The sequence below is a fragment of the Lagopus muta genome, chromosome 11, assembly GCF_023343835.1.
Source record: "Lagopus muta isolate bLagMut1 chromosome 11, bLagMut1 primary, whole genome shotgun sequence".
NCBI lineage: Eukaryota > Metazoa > Chordata > Aves > Galliformes > Phasianidae > Lagopus > Lagopus muta.
The window spans coordinates 74,506-94,529 of record NC_064443.1 but is presented as its reverse complement, the minus strand read 5'-3'; the positions used below and the strand labels follow the sequence as shown (position 1 = coordinate 94,529).

At 38.1% G+C, this 20,024-nt stretch overlaps 1 pseudogene; it reads left to right on the top strand.

Moving 5' to 3' along the window:
* Nucleotides 1-849: 849 nt before the first annotated feature.
* The window catches only part of LOC125698628 (erythroid differentiation-related factor 1-like), a 20,055-nt pseudogene continuing 880 nt past the window's right edge, over nt 850-20,024 (top strand).

The following is a 20,024-nucleotide window of genomic DNA, read 5'->3' as shown; positions in this document are numbered from 1 at the left end:
GCCTAATGAGCTGCACTGACATCTGCGTGTGCCAGCATCAGCTCGGGGAGCTGCAGAAATAAATCAGACTGCTTTTCAGACTGAGGAAGTCAGTGACAGAAATGAGGATATGCAGAATGTGACCAACAGAGAACAAAATTACAGTTTGTTCTCAATCCTTTCCATGTCATTCCAGATTCAGTAACTCCAGGCTCCTTATTGCCAGCTCAGACAAACAGCGCTGTGGTTTGAAGCACCTGCTGGCAGCTGTTTTCTTTTTCCTGAACAGTTTTGCTTTGGCTGCTGGTTTCAAGTGAGATATCGATCAAGTTGAAAACAAAAAGTTCAAGGAGGAACCTTAGAAAGTTCCCACCCTAAAACCACAGAAAGGCTCTAAAGGAATGTAATAATTAAGGTGTTTTCTCTTCAGTAGGTTGTACGCAGGTACTTCCACACAAATTTACCGCATTATTGTTTCTGAGAGGTGTGCTTTGTACCAGTAAACATATGCAAAGCTAGAGAGGTTTCGCTTGGTTTGTAAGAGAAACAGGACTCGCGCAGCCACGCCGCCAGCCTACAGACGAACACCCATCACTTCGCCCTGAGGAACCGCCCTCCCTGCATCTTTCCCTCCCATCAGCGCCGCGGCCGCGGCCCCGCCCTGCCCTCAGGCCCCGCCCCGCGCTGTCCCATTGGCCGGCTCCTTTCCTCCCCTCCTTCCGCGCCTCCTGGGACTTCACGGGAAAGCGCTCGAGAAGCGTCAGCGCCGTCGTGACGTCACGTAGCATCACGTGAGGCGCCGCGGGGCGGTGGGGGCTCCCCGACCCCGCCGCTGCCGTTATCGTTACCGCCGCAGGGAGCGGGCGGAAGATGGCGGGGCTGTGCGGCCTCGGGGCTGCCGCCTCTCTGAGGGGAGACGCGGAGGAGCACGAGCAGGTGATGGCTGGGGCGCGGCCCGGGGGTTCTGTGGGTTCCCGCACAGGTGCGAGCGCCGCTTTCAGGTGTGAGGGAGGCAGGAAGGCGCTCGTTGTGATTGAGCTGTAATTGCAGGCAGTGTTCTCGTCCTTAAACGTTTAAGTTGCGTTTTAATTACCTAAATGATATGCCGTGGATCCGTTTCTCCTTTTAAGCGTGTAATTTCAAAGCTTTCCGTGTAGTTCAGTGGCGTGTTTTGTTGCTCGTGTCACTCGCCCTGAAAGCGCTTAGCAGGACGGGTCGTCCTGTGCCTTCGGAGCCACGGAAACGCCAACTGATTCCCCTTTGGAAAGCTGTTCCTTTCGGTGCTGTTCCTTGGAGGCAGTGAGGTGAAGAGCAGCGCTGTGGTGTAGTACTCCTTGGCCCCACCGCAGGCAGCCTTTGCCTGGCTGCAGGAGAAGACAGACCTGAAGCTGCCGCCTGCAAATTGGTTGCGTGAAACTGCCAAGCTGGGACCTGCGGGCACGACTGTTCTGGGCAACAACAAGAGCACACCATTCTCGAGGTACCTGCAGCAGGCTCTGTTGGTTTTTTCCAGATCTTTAAGACTAAATGCAATAGAAGGTTGAAGTTCACTAAAATTTTTGCTGTAACAGCGAGGTGTCACTCCTACTTTTTCATCCTCTCTTTCTGCCTTTATGCTGTCTCCTTTGTAAATGATTAACGATGCCCTTCATGCTAAAGGACTTAATTTTTTTGGGTGCGTAATGCTTCCATGAGGCAGTGATGCTGACTTTGTGTCTTCGTGTTCTTCTCAGGCTGGCTGTTAAAGTCAAATTTATCAAAATTAAACTAGCCTGCTTGTGCTAGCCACTCTGCTTTTGGTAGGGACTGAAAATGGTACAAGTATGGTTTCCTTGGGCAGTCAAGGATCAAGCTTATGGCTGGTCCAGTTCTTTATAAATTGGAACTGGCTAACTAATAGCAGAAAAAAGCTTTGTAACCATCAAAAGTGAACACAAAAAGGAAAAAACTGGGGACAAACTCAGAAAGTGGTGTTATCTTTATGCACAGATGCTTGCAAAACAGTTGAATGAGGTGAGTTCAGAATGTTTAGAAATAAGGGTTTTAAATCCTCTGCTGAGCAAGCAAATTCACAGTAAATCGACTAGTTAGTGAAATTTAGCAGTTTGCTGAGGGTCTTTGTTTAAATAAATCCTCATAATAAAATTTTAGGTGATAAACAGACAACAGCAGGACAACTTGTTTAATACCTGTGATTTTTTGGTTTCAACAAATCACAGACTGCTTTATGGCATATTTTGAACTTGAATCTCAACTTTACCAATCATAGCTTTGGAAAATATTTTTGTCAGAACAGTTCTGTTAACTAGCCTTAGGCCTCATTTTACCTAGTAACATGTAGCTAGAGACTAGTTTTTTTTTTTTTTTTAATTCTGAAAAAGCTTTCGGAGTGTTTCCTTGCTTTGCAAGGCAAGTTATTTGATGTCCTTCTGTACTTAATGACTTGAACTGTTTTCTCTGTAGCTTTGGTATGGCATATGACTTCATTGACTCCATTGGAAATTATGTGGATGTTGTGTCTGATTCCAAGGTTTGTGTAACTTTTAAGTTTTATCATTCAAACTTATGCTTTGTGTAAACCTTACCATAAACTACTGTCCTGTCTCCTGTTGTCTTTGTGTTTATTGAGGGAAAGCAAAGATCTACTGAAACAGCTCTGCATCGTTCACATAGGATGATTCAGAGGAAAGAAGATGCATATTCTCTTATGTGTTTCTCTTGAACAGATAACTGCTCTGACTTAGAACTCTGTTCAGGTGCTCTCTGGGTACCTGACAAATTGTTATTTCCGTGGTGAAGATAAAACTTTCAGCTCCAAACCATAAACTTCCTTCTTCTTAGTTGCTTTTGGTGGTACTTGGTTGTGATGATCCAAGAGATAATGTTTAAATGCAGTACACAGTTTATGCTGGTGACTTGGCACCATCATTTGCCATTGTTTTTTTTTTTTTTTTTTTTTTTAAATAACTGCTGTTCACATTCTCATACCTGACCTCAGCAAATGCAGCTTCTTGAGAGATGGTCTTAAAATTTCTGCCTCTATAAGGTTTTATTTTTCTGGCCATGCCTTTCCAATGTTAAAAATGTATCCTTTGTGTCCAGTTTCCTAAGAATTCTGTCTTAGAATGATGTTTAATTATATGGAAAATAATCTCTGTCCTCTCTTCTCCTACAAGAACATTAAAAAACTTCTGAAGATACCTTACAGCAAGTCACATGTGAGCATGGCAGTGTATCGCATTGGGAGGACGCTCTTGTTGGATGAGCTGGATATTCAAGAGCTCTTCATGAGATCATCTCAGGTTAACTTTCCTTTTTTGATGTATACTATGTGGTCAAAATGCATTATTTTGAGAGTAGTGTAGCCAGTGAGAAAGCATATATCAAAGTTCCTGAGATCTGTCTGCTAGTACAAATGATCTGCGTGAAGCATACGCTGCAGCAATTGGTTTAATCACAAACTGTGACAGAGAATCTGATGTCTTCATATTCATGGTGTTGTAGAATTAAAATTCTATGTTTCTTTTTTCTGTAACTGCCTCCATATTGCTATGCAACTTTATTCATTTAACTAATTCATTGTTACTGTGCAGTCTCTTACCACATACATGATTTTTTTTTTTTTTTAATGAGAAGTTGACTTTGTGGAAATGTAACTTCTTTTAGGTAATATCTTTTCAATAATTAACCAACAGTTTAGCATTGGCGTTTATTTTTGATGTTGTAGTTGATAAGTTCATAAGGCAGTGAGGTACTTTGCTTAGTTTGCAAGTGCATCTTGATGTTAATTTCATACCATACTGACTAGACAGGGGACTGGACGTGGCTGAAGGAGTTTTATCGAAGGCTAATTGATCAGAAGTGGCAAAGAAAAAAGAAGAGTAAACAGCTCTGGTACCAGAAGGCTATCCTTTCCAAATTCTTGTGTTACAGGTAACCTTATGTCTGCATGAATCTTGAATTCTGCACCAACTTCTGACCAGTTTATTATTTTGAAGTGAATGTTAGAATTTGTCCGTCTTAATTACTGCTTTATCCTTACATGGAGGAATTTGAGAGATGACATCATGAAATCACATGAATGTGTTTTTATGATGAGTTGCTGTATGTGAAAGTGTGAAATTAAGTAGCATAGCTTAACTTCCATCAGTATTCCCTCTCAAAAATGGATTTCGCTTATGTGCAAAGTATAGCAGTGCCTCCCACGATACAGTAAAACTTGTCCTTGTAGCACTCTTCTAGCGTATTAGCTGAGCTGTTCTCTGAGACTGAAGAATCAGAACAAACTTAAAAATTCTATAGAGGATTCTATATCGTAAACTTGTGAATGTTTTGTCAGCATTAATGGTGATGGAGCTGCTCAGCCTGTTCCTTCCAGTTCAAAACAGCACGAGGAGGGTGCTGTTCCAGATGAGAGCGATGAAGCAGGAAGGGCCTCCTGGCCAGCTCCTTGCGAAATGCCTTCTTCGTTATCTGAAGATCCAGGTGCCTCTAACCAGGTTAGTGTATTTAAATGGTGTGTTAGTTTAGGTAGGAAATACACGTGTCCCAAATAAAAAGTTGTCTGTATTAGGTTTTCAAATGTGCTGCCATCACACTCGTTGTGTCACAAAGGCATGAAGAGTTACAGGAACTTGGCAGTAGGTGCATTTCAACTCACACCAATGTTTCAGTGCTCAGAACTTGGAAAGTGATTTTCTTGTTTAGTATTACAGTGAGCAAAAATACACGTTTTTTGAAAGAGAAAACTTTTGGTTAAAAGTGGTTATCAGTGACTTCACCTGAAAGTAGGCAAGCTTGATATTTGGCAGATGTGTGAAGGAACTTATGGCTTTGAGCTGCTTTTTTAAATTACCTTGAAAACTCTATCATGGCCTTGAATTTATTGGTGAAGAGGAAGATAAGAATCTATGAAAATGTTTGCAAAACAATTAAGTGGTGTGTACAAATGCTTGCTTTGGGGTAAAACAAATAGAAGGGAGCAATGTCAGTTATACAGCAAGCTACTATTAGTGTTAGGCTCTAATCCAGGGTCTCTCTGTGGCTAGTGCTGTTTATGAATATCAATCCTAGTGGTCTTGGAGTAATGCTGTACAGCCATTGATGAAGTTTCAGAAGAGGGCGAAAAATACTGTATTCACTCTACAGTCTGGATTACCTTTATTCTGAACAGTGGTGGTAATTAGTATGCCAGATTCCTTGAATAGCTAACTGCTGATGGTTCTTACCTGTGTTGACCACCAAATCATAATTTCACGTGTGCTGATGCAATAACACTTTAAAGTGGAGGTATAATTCAGTTCTTGAATGCTCTTAGAAAAAGAGCTACTCCTTTCTCACTTTCTTGAGTGATTACTGCCAAATCACTCTGCAAAGAAGCTGTTGTGCATTTGTGAAGGTGTTGGTTTTCTTTCTTATTTATAAATAAGGCATTGAGATGGTAGGTTTATGCTCTAGAGGTTGATAATCTGGTCCTGACTCTTGGGGAATAAAGTGTTCCTGGAAAATCTTTCTTCCCGAAGATGATGAGGATGTAAGAAATGAAGTACAACACTTTTGGGTCCAGCTGTAGCAGAAGAGCCATTCTAGTTGCTGACTGGAGGGTTTTATATTTTTATATGTATTTTAATATGGTGGAGGTAAAAGTTCTTGTCTTCTATGCTTTTGTCATTCAGAATATAAACGTAACTTTTTTCTATGGCCTAAGTTACCTCAGCAGTGGAATCACTCCTTATCCTTGTGCTCTTCACAGGGAAATGTGCCTCTTGAGCCCTCACATATAGTGGGGCACGTGGCCTCAGCCCCCAATGAACGAAACCTGACTACTTTGTTCAGTGACGGGGAAAAAAGTCAGGTATGCTTTATGTCAAATTTGAGCTCAACCACAACTTCCCCAGTTTGATCAGACGCTTTAAAATTTGGTCTAAATTGGAGCCAAGAGAGAAACTTAAATCTCCTGTAGTAGTAGCTTTTGTGGCACTTGTGATCTCAGTCCTTTAAGTTAACATGAATGCATAGCATAGTTCATTTTGTGCTGTCGTTTATTTGCTGCTTTTGCATCTTGCTTTCTCATAGTTCTGCAGATAGTCACAGAGAAATGTGTTTATAATGGTGATTTATAGACCACTTTTTTCTCTTAATGAAGGGACTTAAAAATGACTTTGTTCGTAACACCTTGTGGACCTTTGAAGATATATATCCACGTGTTAGTAGGATCAAATATGCCTATATTTGGAGGAGCGAGATACCCTGCTGTGAGCTTACGTCTCAGGTGAATTGATTGTGTATGCCAGCCTTTGACTTGTTGCTTTGCTTTCCTGTTTAGTTATCTGCAAGGTTTTTGTTGACTCTTCATGCTTACATGCAGTTTAAACAATCAGACTTGCGCTGAAGGCTTAAGTGGCAATGGCATTCTAAAATCCTGGAATTCAGGAAGTCCCATAGCTAAGTCCCATGGTCCTCGTGCACTGGAACTTGAGATGTTCTGCTGCTTTTTCCATCTGAATCTTTATTTGAAAGCAGTGAGCCTTTCGTGAGTCTTCAATGTGCATTTGGTGTTGAGATACCACTAATTTAGTCTGTAACTTTTCTGTATTTCTATTTTAATAAAGGATGGCAGTCATATTTCTCTTGATGAAATTTTGAATTTCACTAACTGCTTGTTAGGCACTTCATAAGTATTTAAAATCTATTTTTCTAGAAATTGTGCTCTGTTTTCTGTTCATTAGTACTTTGCTGATTACTTGGTTAAGGGGCCCTCTGTTCCTGCCTGTGCACTGGCAGAGAATGAGCAAAAACTTGAAACTTGTTTGAAGTATTTGTCAACTTAAGATGCATCTAGAAAATAAGCATTTTGCTTTGAAAGGGATTTTGGAAAGTCTAGGAGAAGGCTTATGCTATAATTAGGTGCTGCCAGTGCTGCCATTGCTTTAGAACTTCAGAATAGCCTTTTAGAACAGCACTCACTATTGTGGTGATAGGGTGACACGTGAATCTTGTTCAAGTTTCGGTGTCAGTGTAGGCAAAACCTCAAACTGCTGAGGAAACGTGACTGTATTCCATTGTTGGCCTCTACAGAATATAACAGTTAACCAGTGTTTTAGTGCCATCCACTGAGGTGACTTAAGTAATTAAGTCCCATTAGTAAACATCACTTGTTTTCTGAAGAGTAAGCAAAGACTTAAATAACACCAGGAATATTTGTTTCTAAGGATAACAACAAGCCAATAAATGTGTGAACAGGAATTGACTGTTGGTTGGACAACTTAATATGCAAAGTACCAGAGCTTGTGATGTGCTTTCATGTTAATGGAATTGTTCAGGTAAGCCTGACCGTTTGTGCCTAGTCCATCAACCATTCTGTACTAAAACTGTTGCAGCTGTAAAAGATCTTTCAAATCTTAGTGCTCTGACAAAAAGATTACAAAATCTTCATTGCAAAACGAGAAACATCTACACAGATTATCTAAATGCAACAGTAATCTAGAAATATCTGTTCTTTTTTCTTCCTTCCTTGCATGTACGATTTCTGTTTGCTCAGATGTACCAGGACGAAAAAAATGAAAGAACGTGGCTGCAGGAATGCATCAGTTTCTTGCATCTTAAAATCATTGATGCATGCCTCTTAATTGTTTCAGTTAAGAACCAGTTCAAGAGCCTGCAGATACTGGCTGGGTTTTTCACTTGCACTTGGCAGCATACAGTTGCTGACTAAGTTTCATTGATGTTGTAGGTATCTCTATTTCCTCAGACATAGGTTTCTCTTAGCAGTGGATCTTCCTTACAAGCAGGCACAGTTTGATAATACCACTCAATAAAAATCTTAAAGTATATCATAGGAATAACTCAATTTTGACACTGTATTGTAGTAGTAGATGATTTATTTAAGCAGATAATAGAGGTTCTGATCTGTAGATGTGTGGTAGTGGCAAAAAGCCCTCCTGATCTCGTTATAAAATATATTCCTTGCAGAAATATGAAATGATCAAGACTGAAGATATTCTCAACTTGGAGAACTCTAATTTCTCTACCAAAGCGATAAAAGATACTGCTCAAAATATCTTACCTTTTTTTGAAATCAAATTGCACCAAAGAGGGACATACATACTGGTTATTTAAGGGTAAGTAAACTTAGATTAACATAGATCTTTTCTCAGTTTGTGTCATGCTGCTTAATAAAAAGTTTTGCCTTTCAGCAAGTGGGAGTGATATAGTAAAACTCTATGACCTAACAACCCTTTGTGAAGAAACAGAAGACAAATACCAAAACCCTTTTATACAATGCCAGTGGCAATTCTTCTGTACAAGTGAGTTTTTACATAACTTCTGTTGTAACTTCTGCTATTTCTTTGTGCGAACTGTGTTCTCCCTAAGTCTTGTAGACCTGTTAAAACATTTGAAAAGCCTACATTTGTAGCATCTTGCTTAAAGCTTTGTTCCTTATAGCCCCAAAAGTTCACTAGTTTTTTTTTTTTTATTTAACTTTTTCCTCTTAGAGTTGCTTGCAATATGATGCTGAAGAAAAACCAGAACAAGAAACACTATGGCACTATCAGAACATTGCTTCTGAATTGTCTTAAGTTACTGGACAATGGCAGACATCCTCAAGTAAGAGCATTATGTTCTTGTATCTTTGTGTAAAGGCAATGGAGAAGTTTCTTGGTAGTCAGAACTCTTCCTACTTAGGCACCTAAATCCAAAACTTGAAGCCTTAAAGCTATTACTTAATGTTTGTGTAATTATAGAGACATATGGTGTCAGTAACTTAAGGTGGACCGTAAACACTCAACGTAGATTGGTTTGGGCTGGAGGGGATCTTTGGAACTTATCTGTGGAATTTGATCCTAACTAGTTCCAACTTAAAAATTGCTGATTCCAGCTCAAGAGCCAGATGCCTAAAAGCAGGTCACTTTAATGCAGTATGTGGTCTGTTCCAGTTTGTTTTTCACTGGATCTGACTCAGATTTCCTAGCAGATTTGATGGCAGTGTGACTCATCCCTGAGTCTCAAATTCCTCTTGTGATACAAAAGTGACAAGATTTCAAGCTTCAAGTAAACTTATGGTAGAAATCTTAAGCCTTGATGTAAGGAATGTTTTGTTTTTGTTGTTGTTTGTTTTTGTTTTTGTTTTTTTGCTGATGTAATTATCAGGTATGTTTGTTCATTAATAAGCCTTTGTGCAAACACTACTTAAAGTGGGAGGCAAAAATGTTTATATAGAATGCATGTATCTATTTCTCATCTTGCTGTATTAATCTAAGGTGTCATTGCAGAGAAGTTCAGTGATGCAGTCTTGGCCCCACTGCGTTTCAGGTGTTCATGTTCTCTGTCTTGAGGGGGGAGGTAGGAGGTTATGGAGTGAAGTATGCAGGCCTGAGTTTCAACTCAGCTGATTCAATCCTGGTCACTAAAAGAAGTAACAGAATACTTTGGTTCCATTTGAAATCAGAGAGATGGGTTAGGTAAGATTTAGGTTACCATGTGGAGAATTGAAAGCTTTTGTTTGTTTATCAAATACATGCTATCATAGAAACACAAGATCCATCCTTCCGAAGCTGTTAGAAAACATTCATCTTCATTTTTCATTAATTCCCATAACAATGGACTTTAACAACATTTTTACACCACAATAGCCATGGAGTTAGGCACTACTGCTGAGAAGCATACACTGCAACATAATTGACATGACATTCTAGTCAAGTGAGTGATAAAATACAGTGTTTCTGAAACTTAATTTAGCAAAGGAGCATAAAACCAACCAATTATAAATAAAGCACTGGCAGGCAGATGAGTTAAGAGAGAAATGTATCTCAGAGTGGTGTGGAATAATAGAAGAATACACGATCAGCAGTTCTGAGAAACGGCAACCAGGAATTTCACACGACGACTGTACAACATCATATTACACTCTATTTCAACTGTCAGATGTGACTAGCTTCCTTACTGCTTTCATTTTACAACCGTATTAAACACGCAATTAAAAAACACTGTGTAGCAGAAACCAGTATTAGCATTTGAAAGATATGACAAAGAAGTTTATCTTGCAAAAGGAATATTCCTCTTGGCCAAAAGCTAGTAGTCTAGTTGTCTCCATCTCTCACTTCTGAAGCAATACTGCAATTGTCATTGCTGTGGCATCACCATAGCATCAGTTGCGGCAGTTAGAGAAATTACTTACACACAGTCCATCACTGCCAGGAATGGGTACCTGGCCTTATTAACTTGTAAATGATTGTATGGAGTCCACTCTTCCAAAGCACACACACATTCTTTAACATTGTTTTCCTTACCTAATTAATTTATTTCAAACTGTATGAAATCAGGTCTTTGCAACCCCTGGGCACTGGGAAGAGGTACTGCCAGAATGTTCTCTCACAAAGATGATAGTTAAAGCTGTGTCAGACTTGGAATCCTGATAGCTGCTACCTCATGCTTGAAGTGACTGTGACTCTTCTTTTTCTGTTGTGGTATTCAACAGGAAGATAGGAAAGAGAGAAAGAGATACTATGCAAGTCAGAAGCAAACAGGACAAGATAGAATAAGACTTGAACAAGGATCAATAAAAGGTAATTGCCTGTTGTTCTTCTATTTAAAGTAGTATCAACATTATATTAAGAGGAATATTTGTGGTCTGAACACTGAAGGTGAAAAGAAGCGTACCACTTTCAAAATAAGCACGGGTCTGTTCTTTTCATCTTCAATGTTAAGCTGTATCAATAGAATAGGAGGTCCATGTTCACCTTACTTCGGCAGAGTAAGTGGTTAAACAAAGAACACTTTAATGAAAATAGATTATGCAAAAGAATAAAACCTGAACAGTTTAGCAACCTGTAATTCTCTACACATTACAAACTTGAAGATATTACCTCTCACTGTATTAAACATGATTACAGGACCCTCCCCATTAACTACCAGAATCTGCTTTTCTCCTCTGAGTGAAAAAGATAGTTCCTCCCCACTGTAATTTTTTTGAACTTCCTAATATTATCCAGTAGTGTAGAGTGACCAGTTTAATTGTTTCTATCTCTGCTTCTATGAACAAAGAAGCAATTGTGTTAAATCACAAAGAAGCTTGCTTACATCTGACAAAAGTTACTTCCATTCCTCTTTGGAAGGAGCTTTAGGGAAATACGAAGTTTCAGGTCTTTAACTAGCATTCAAAAAACAAAGGAAGAAGCAAAACTTGTAATCATTCTTCACTTTTCTGTTAACATCAAGGATAGAAATAATTCCTTTAGCAACCTTTGAACCACACCAAACTAAGCAGTGGGATGAAGTTCATGAAAGAAAGCAGCACTGGGAAGAAGAGTGGAAGACAAAATCTTTTGAATTGTGAAACAACTATCTTACCCTCAAAATCTTGACACTAGCAGAGGTTGCAGAGCTTTTATCATACATGTTCATTCAATCTGTTCTCTTAATTCTAACTATTACCACTTTGCGGACATTTTATGGATATTATAAATCTCTGAAAACTGAACTTCTCCAGCTTGTATGATTTGCATAGAGATCACTTTGTACATACCAAAGCACGTGCTGCGAATCCTGCTCAATGTTTAAATATATGCTTTTTACGAAGACAGAACAAAACAGGAAAGAAACAAGGAAACATACACTCTGAGATGTTTAATAACCAAGCAACCATGAACATTCCTCATGATTCAAACAGTTATGTCTTATGAAGCTTTTTTTTGGTATGGCACATCTGGTTCAGATTCTTGCCCGTGCTGGGATTAGTTTTAATACCACAAAACAAGTCTAGAAACATGGGAAAATATTGTTGGAAAGAAAACATGTATTAATGTTTCCTGCTTCAGTTTTAAGTGCAAGAAATCTATTCATACACATCATGAAACTGGGAAAGGATTATTACTTTCCTCTCTGAATGAAATTTTATTAACCATCCATTCAATGTGCTCTTTAACCTAACAAGCATCGATTTAAGACTTTGATGACAAGCATTCCAGAACAAGCATCATTCTTGCTGACAGAATCTGGACAAATTCTGACCAAAAAACCCTTTTCCCAGCCTGACAGCAAGTCACTGCTTCTTTCTTCCTACATTTTTTGCCAGTTAGTTTTCATGTACTCTGTTAGTTTTAAACATACTTTCTAGACATTGCCACTCCAACATACTGGTGAGAATATCATGAGACACATCAATAAAAGCCTTATAAAATTGATACTCCTCATCCACTTGGCTAATTATTTTTAGAAATAAAGCCAGATTTAGCTTGACTATTAAATGCATACTTACTGCAGCTCATTCTTTCAGAAGTGCAGGGCCATGGCTGCTAATGCTAGGCATTACAGTAATACAAAGTACTCTTTCCTATTTGCATAAGCAACACAGTTTTCATGCATCTTTGAAGTGAAGATCAACTACCTATTCTGAGAAAATAACCTTTTAATTAGAATTAGTCACCCAAACGTGAATGCATTGAAATTTTGCATCCTTGAGTGAATGAATTTGCCCCGTACACAAGCATAAAAGTCTTTTTAGTTAGCCGTTTGTCTTTGCATTGTCTACTAGTTACTACACACATATACTACTATAAAGAAATGATACAGAAAAGATGTTATATTGCACTACAAAAGCTTTACCCCTGACCATTTATTTTTGTTATGCACTGACATTATCTACTACTTTACCCCAACCAGTGCTTGACAGAGCATACTAAGTGCTCTCCTTCTTACAGCTTGCTGACTGTAAAATGAACTTAGTAAGCACTGCTACAACTTCCTTTCACAAAATAAAATAAAAATGGGGAAAGTACTTCAATTCTTACCAAGAAACAGAGATAACAATTCAGAATTTGTACTCCTGTGGTCATGTTAGTTTCATCACTTCATTTACAGACCATATTCTGTTCGTAACAACTAAGCACACTTGATTTTAACTTGAAATGTAAACACCACCACCACCTAAGAACAAACAAAACTCTGTTGAGTCTGGAATAAACTCAAGCAAGACAGATGCATCTTCAAAATACTAATAAAATAAGGTTTTCAGAGGTGAGCTGCTGTTTTCTTGCTGTTTCCTGAATTCAAGTTGAAAATTACTTCTTATGATATGATTAGTAAACAGTATTTGAAAAGGTTCAAACTACACTGACAGGACTAGCCCACAGAATGCTTCATTCTGAAGTCCATTGAAATTTGAACCCCTTGATCTCTTCATACATATGCAGTTGAGAGGGAAAGAGTCTTCCCCCATTGCTGTAGAATGTAATTCCTCCTGTCCATGAAGGAAAAAAGAAAAAAAATCAGTATAATTCTTGAACTCAGTGTTGTGTCTTGCTGTTTTAATTTTAAATGGTTCAGAAAAGGATTGCTGGTAAAAGTCCTTTAACAGCTCTATACCATCCAAAGATTAACCCTTAAAATAAAAATAGGTAACAAATGAATATACTCCATTTCTATAAGGAAACAGGCTAACTCAAATCAAGCCACTCGCAGAAATGTAACACGTCCATTCAATAAATGAGAACTTTCCAAATGCTTACTCAATACCGATTCAATAAATTTATTGCTCAGTGAAAAATTAACAGATATTCAATGTTGCCTGTACTGTATCTGAACAAACAAAATAAAGGCTAAGTGTGATGCAGAAAAAAATCTGAGAACATCGAGGGATGCAGAACATCTACCTGCATGTAAAATTCAAAGATTACTCACTCTAAATACACTGCAGAACACAGGAATACATTATATAATATTCAATACAAAGCTAGGTATATACAATTGATAGATGTAGAAACATCAGTGTATCACAATAACGAAGATAAATTTTTAAGTCTTTATAAAAGATGCAGGAAAAGGAGTAAATTGTTGATGCCTGACTTTTCATCCGCTTAAAGTAAGATTCTGACTTTAATATTCTTTATTCTCTGTTGGTAAAACAAACAAAAACAGCACACAACTCTGCTGTTCAGATGGTAACTTTTGAACAAGTTGGTTACAATGAAGAAGCTTTTCCTGAAGTTTAACCCTGCTTTTAATTCTTACCAAAATAAAGTGGGCAAATAAAATTGATAGCTGCAAAAATGCAGCTACAGCTTTGATTTCAGTACTGATATTATTTTGCAATTCCATCCTCATCAGTGAACTATATGAAGGGACAGAGTACACCCTCAGCAAGTTTGCTGATAATGTGAAACTTTGAGGAGTGGCTGACATACCAGAAGGCACTGTTGCCATTCAGTGTGACCTGGACAGGCTGGACAGCTGGGCAAAGGAATCAGATGAGGTTTATCAATGTTAAGTGCAGCATCCTACACCTAGGGAGGAGTAACTGTGTGCAACAGTACAGTTTAGGAGCTGACCTGTTGGAGAGGAGCTCTCCAGAGAAGGGCCTGGATGCCCTGTTGTGCAACAGACTGGCCAGGAGCCAGCAGTGTACCCTTGTGGCCAAGAAAGCTAGTGGTATTCTGAGATACATTCAAAAGAGCCAGCAAGATGACAGAGGTGATCCTCCCCTTCTGCTCTGCCCTGCTGAGGCCACATCCAGAGTATGGCGTCCAGTTCTGGGCTCCTCTGTTTAAGAAGTGCACAGAACTTCTATAGAGAGCCCAGCAAAAGGCCACAAAGATGACTGGGGCCTGAAGCAACTCCCTTGTGAGGGAAGGTTGAAAGACCAGAGTCTGTTCAGTATGGAGAAGATGAAGAGGTGATCTTCTTAATGCTTATGAATATTTAAAAGACAGACGTTGAGTGTATGGGGCCCAGGTTCTTTTCAGCTGTGTTTAGCAGCAAGACAAGGGGCAATGGGAACAAACTCGAACACACATATATACACGAGGGATAATCTCTTCACTTTGAGGGTTACGCAGTACTGGAACAGGCTGCCCAGAGAGGTTGTGGAGTATCTGGAGATACTAAAAAATGCACTAGGACTCTTTCCTGTGCAACCTCCTCCAGGTAACTTGCTTTAGCAGATGGGTTAGACTCAATCATCTCCAGAGCTTCCTTCCAACTCCTAATGATTCTGCGATTCAGTCTCAGAAAAATGGATGCTGCACAGACCGGCTCTACCATAACAAAACATGATAGACATAAACCAATATAGGGTTGTCTCACATTTTCTTCAGGCTATTTTTTTTAATCACAGATTTATATTAACATTACAAAAGCCAGGAATTTCTGTTGATCAAGACTGCATGCTTAAACAGATTAATAAAAGGGGAAAAAAAAAAAAAAAGGGCTGTCAACATGCCAGCATACAGTTGGGACAGAATGGTTTGCTTCTCTCATTCCATGTCATGATTAGTTTTTGTGTTAGCAACATACAGACAACCTCAACTCTTGACTAGTTTTGATATTTAGATCCAACGTGGACTTATTTCCAATCCTGTATTACTATTTTTCTTGAGGCATTGCCAAAACAGTAAGTCTTAAAATGTATTAATCACATTGAAGTCTGTTAGTTTAACAGTAGAAATAAAAAAGTTGGTTCACATTTGACTTAATTAGGACTTACAGCTTGCATTACTAAAAATGATGTGAAACATACTTACAGGTTTTTTTGCTAGTAGTTTTGGGATGACTACCACGATTGAAGCTACCTTGTTTCAGCAGACAGTATTAGCAATGTTTTCCTGGATATATAGTTGTACAGAAATTGAGACAGGTTTTCTACCCCTAAAGCAAGATTTTTAAACATCTACAAAAATGAAAACTTGAAATGCAGATGAAAGGAACACAAGGTGCCCGCTCAGCTGTCTTCAGGTTAATGAAAAACAAATGAGAGATTTCTGCTCACACTTTTCCATCTCCTCAAGATGAAACAAGCTGTTTGTATGGGATGCACTTAACATCTGGACAGATGCTTTTAAACACAGCCACACTACAACAATTACTTCAAGTTTATCTTCCACAGTTTCTAAAGCAGAAATATCATGACATGAAATTACAATCCACCCAAATTATGATTTCCTCTCACTATATAATAAAACGCTTAGGTACTGGACAAACATTCTTAACAAATGGAAAAAAAACCTTTTTGTTTTAAAGATAAACTAACTGGACTATTGGTTTACCTGTGGTTCCCATCTCAAAGCTTCTTGTCTGAGAACAGGTTTAATGATTACCTTTTATAACCTCTGTACTTAAGCTGCTGTTGCTTCTGCATATCCTGGTTTCTGTGTTGCTCTTTAACTGGCTGGTAAATCTAACGGGAGAAAAGAGAAACACTATACAGAGATCCCTGAATTACACCAAGGAAATACAAATAAGGTAAGTGACAGTATGAATTACTACAAGATGACAACATATTCTAGACAAAAAACTTTAAAGAGAAACATTGGGCACAAAGCTGTAAGAGTTCAGTGACCCAAGCCCTACATTCCTTATATGGGCAGTTTTCCATTATAGCTTGAATCGTAAGTTGGATTACATTGATTTTTAAAATCTTTAAGTCATAAACCAGGTTTCTCTATAACAGAAACATTTCTGAAGACCAACAGTACCGAGATAGATATTCCATCAATTTAAAAGGCTACAAAAGAAGCCAATTAGTGGATATCAGCTGAATTGTCTGAACACGAAGCATACCTGAATTATTGTCTCTTCAGCTGCCAAACAATCTTCAAGGTTCAGGTTCTAACAACTACAGGTGGAGAGTCTAAGGAGAGAGAAGACTGACTGAATCAACAGTGGGAATCAGGACTAATCTATTTTAACCTCCATTTCCATCACTACTTCAGGTTGGATTTTATTCTAATACTGTGTGAAACAAACAAAATTCCCAAGAAAATACTACATTCACAAGTCTAAAATTAATTTTTTTGAAGTCAAATTGTTTACAGTCTAATTCTAAACAGAATATAACGTTCAGTAGAAGACATTCACCCTAAGTCAACACAGAGAAGAACAGCAACACTTTCTGAAGCAAAGAGCTGCTATTTAGTCACAGGAAATGACACCTGGTCTAACATACTTGCATCTCCAAGAAATCAGGAAAAGGCCTAATTTAACAAAGATCAGGAATTGTCTCTTCAGTAAGAAAAGCAGCTGGCTTCTAGGTGAAAGATTAAATCAGCCTGGTCTCCTAGAGGCATTCAAAAGAGAGAGACTACACTGGTTTTTTGTCCTTTAATTTATTCAGATATTTCAACAAGTAAATCAAATGGGTGAAGGAAGCTTGAGGAAAAGAAAAGAACAGGACAACAGAACAGAGGATGGACAATCCACTCAGAGTCAGGAACCCCAAGCTATGAACCTAAAAAAAGAGGTAAATGCCAACACCCACTCCTTAATATGCGCATGTGAAGGGCTGGCACGGGGAGGCAGTAAGAATGTATTTGTGACTATGTATTATCATACTAAAGTTGAAACTGCCCTTACTTGCAACAGCGTACTGGTTTCTTCATGATGTGTTTGAATTACATTTTATGAACTCATTAACTATGTACACAGCTCTGATATAAGCACCATTAAAAGAATGCACATATAATTTTCAAGTCTTTAAATTATTTTTTTTTAGTATTTTCTACTTCAGAATTGCTCAGCTCAGCATGTTATGAACTTCACTAATTCTCCTCAGAGGCTGAATAGGGTTGGTTCAGCTCACTGCTTCTGCAAATTTGTTAGGGTGTATGTCCATTAAAAAGCTAATTGCAAAGGAAGACAAATAGTAATTTTTCTTCTCCAGAAAGTGATAGATGCTTTTATAGAGAAGATATGCCACTTTTACCTCTGACAAGACTCACAAAGGGAAGTGTAATTTAACTTTCAGTTTAAGCAACCTGGAAAACTATACTCTGCATAGCTTCATTTAGGTGCTAAGATTCTGGACTGGCAAAATACTGATGCTACTAGACTAGCTATAACTTAAGGAGAATTTAAGATGCCCATGCCCTTGACTTTTGAGGCTGAAGTTTTATTAGATTCATCTAATATGCAGATCACTACAAAGTCTGGAGAACGTGATCTTTTCATCATGTATTGATATTAAGGTAATTTCTGTGCAGAAAATATCTGAAGCAAGGAGAGTAGAGCAACTGCTTAAAGGAGGACAGAATCCCTCCAAGAAGGCACGTCTTATAAGTTATAAAAATTCAGAATTCAAGTCTTCACCAAAATGTGACAGTTAAGTCAAATACAGATAATTGCTCATTTGTACAAAGTTGATTTTGAGACCCATATAATTCAAAAAACAAAATATGGTTTATGAAAACAAATATGCAAGCTAGCATGCCACAGGCCATGTAGGTATTTGGAAGAAAAGAAATTCCAGTTTACTAGTTAGCTGAAACCTCATGTTGAAAGCGACAACAATAAATCACTGATGTCAATTACTATTGTTATATTAAACTGAAAAGTGGTTATTAGAAATTCCTTTACCGAAACGTCTCCTTCTATTTCAAGGTGGGTCTGATTAGTGGAATCTGTATGATCGTTGGCACAATTATTGGTTCACGTATCTTTGTTTCTCCAAAATCAGTACTTGCCAATGATGGAGCAGTGGGTCCTTGTTTAACCATCTGGGCAGTCTGTGGAGTTCTCGCAACACTAGGTAAACGGAGTCCACGCAACAAGTTTGAATTTTTGCTTAAATCATTTAATTTACTACTCTGTGTCTGCATATAACTCATTTCGGAAATTAGGTAATAGCACCTATATTAACATCAGTAATACTCTGATGACTGCAATAAATGTGTTGTTTATAAACAACAGATTAAGCTATTAAAATCATAAAGAACGTTTTTAGCTTATTTCTTGAAGCAGGATTCAAGTTTTGTTCACTTTATTCACTAATTGTAATGAAGAGAACACCTACTTAAGTCACAGGCAAAATACTATGCAAGATCTATCAGCAGCAGCCTGGTATTCCTACTGTTTTTCTGTAGTTGTGTAAGTCTAAGTTTATCATACAAAATTTAGTACTAAGCACCTCAGAATATTTCAATTAGGAAAAGAAGGAATTAAGTGTTCGTTATGTCAGATACAGAGCATAAAAACAACCATTTCTGAGTAAGATACCAACTACCACAATGAAACTAAAAGTGCCATTGTACTTTAAAGATGAGCTCAGTAGACATTTTTCTTCAAAATTGTGCAACAAGATCTTTTTCCCCATAGGTTTCTAAAAAGTACATCAACTTATTGCAGTTGTCATCTGATGTTAAGTGTTGGCTCTTAATGCAATCAGAACCTTTGTACTTGATCTACGAGTCTTAAATGCGACTAACAGTAAATTCTAGATTGTCACTGAAGTTTCAGTGTTTTACACAAACTCACACACATCCTCACAATTCACAATTAAAAATCTGATGTGCACAGTCAAATGTACACGAACATGAAATAATTAAGGATACATTACATATATCTATCTACTTCTGCAATTGCACTATCAATAGCCAATAGTTTAAGATAGGTATAAACCAAACAAAAAACTAACAACTGTATTTCTTGCTGCTCAGGTGCACTCTGTTTTGCTAAACTTGGTACAACAATCACAAAATCAGGAGGAGAATATCCTTACCTTATGGAGGCCTTTGGCCCAATACCAGCATTTCTGTTTTCTTGGGCGAGCCTGCTTGTCATAAAACCCAGTTCTTTCGCTATCATATGTCTCAGCTTTGCAGAATATGCATCAGCTCCCTTTTATCCAGGTTGTGATCCACCTCAAGTAGTCATCAAGTGCCTTGCAGCAGCTGCCATTGGTAAGATTTTTTTTATTATTTTATAAGCGGCAAATTCCATAATTGCAAAGCAACTTCTGTTTATCCTCATCTATTTCAGCACAGTAAGAATTCAGTACATTAATCCTTATTAGGACAGCAGGAAGTAATGCTACACTAAAAGGAACAGAACTGTGGAACAGTGTTTTATTTTGGACCAAAATATTAATTTTTATTCATTATTTTTAAACTACTAATAGCAATTTATTTTAATTTTGGAACAATACGGTAGTAACTGTGGGAAGGACTCACTGACTCAATACGCAAAATAGATGGTTTGCTTCCAGCCTAGGTTTCTTCTTCACCAAGAAAAATACAGCCATAAAACAAACACTTATCTGTAGCAGAAAAGGAAGAAAAAAC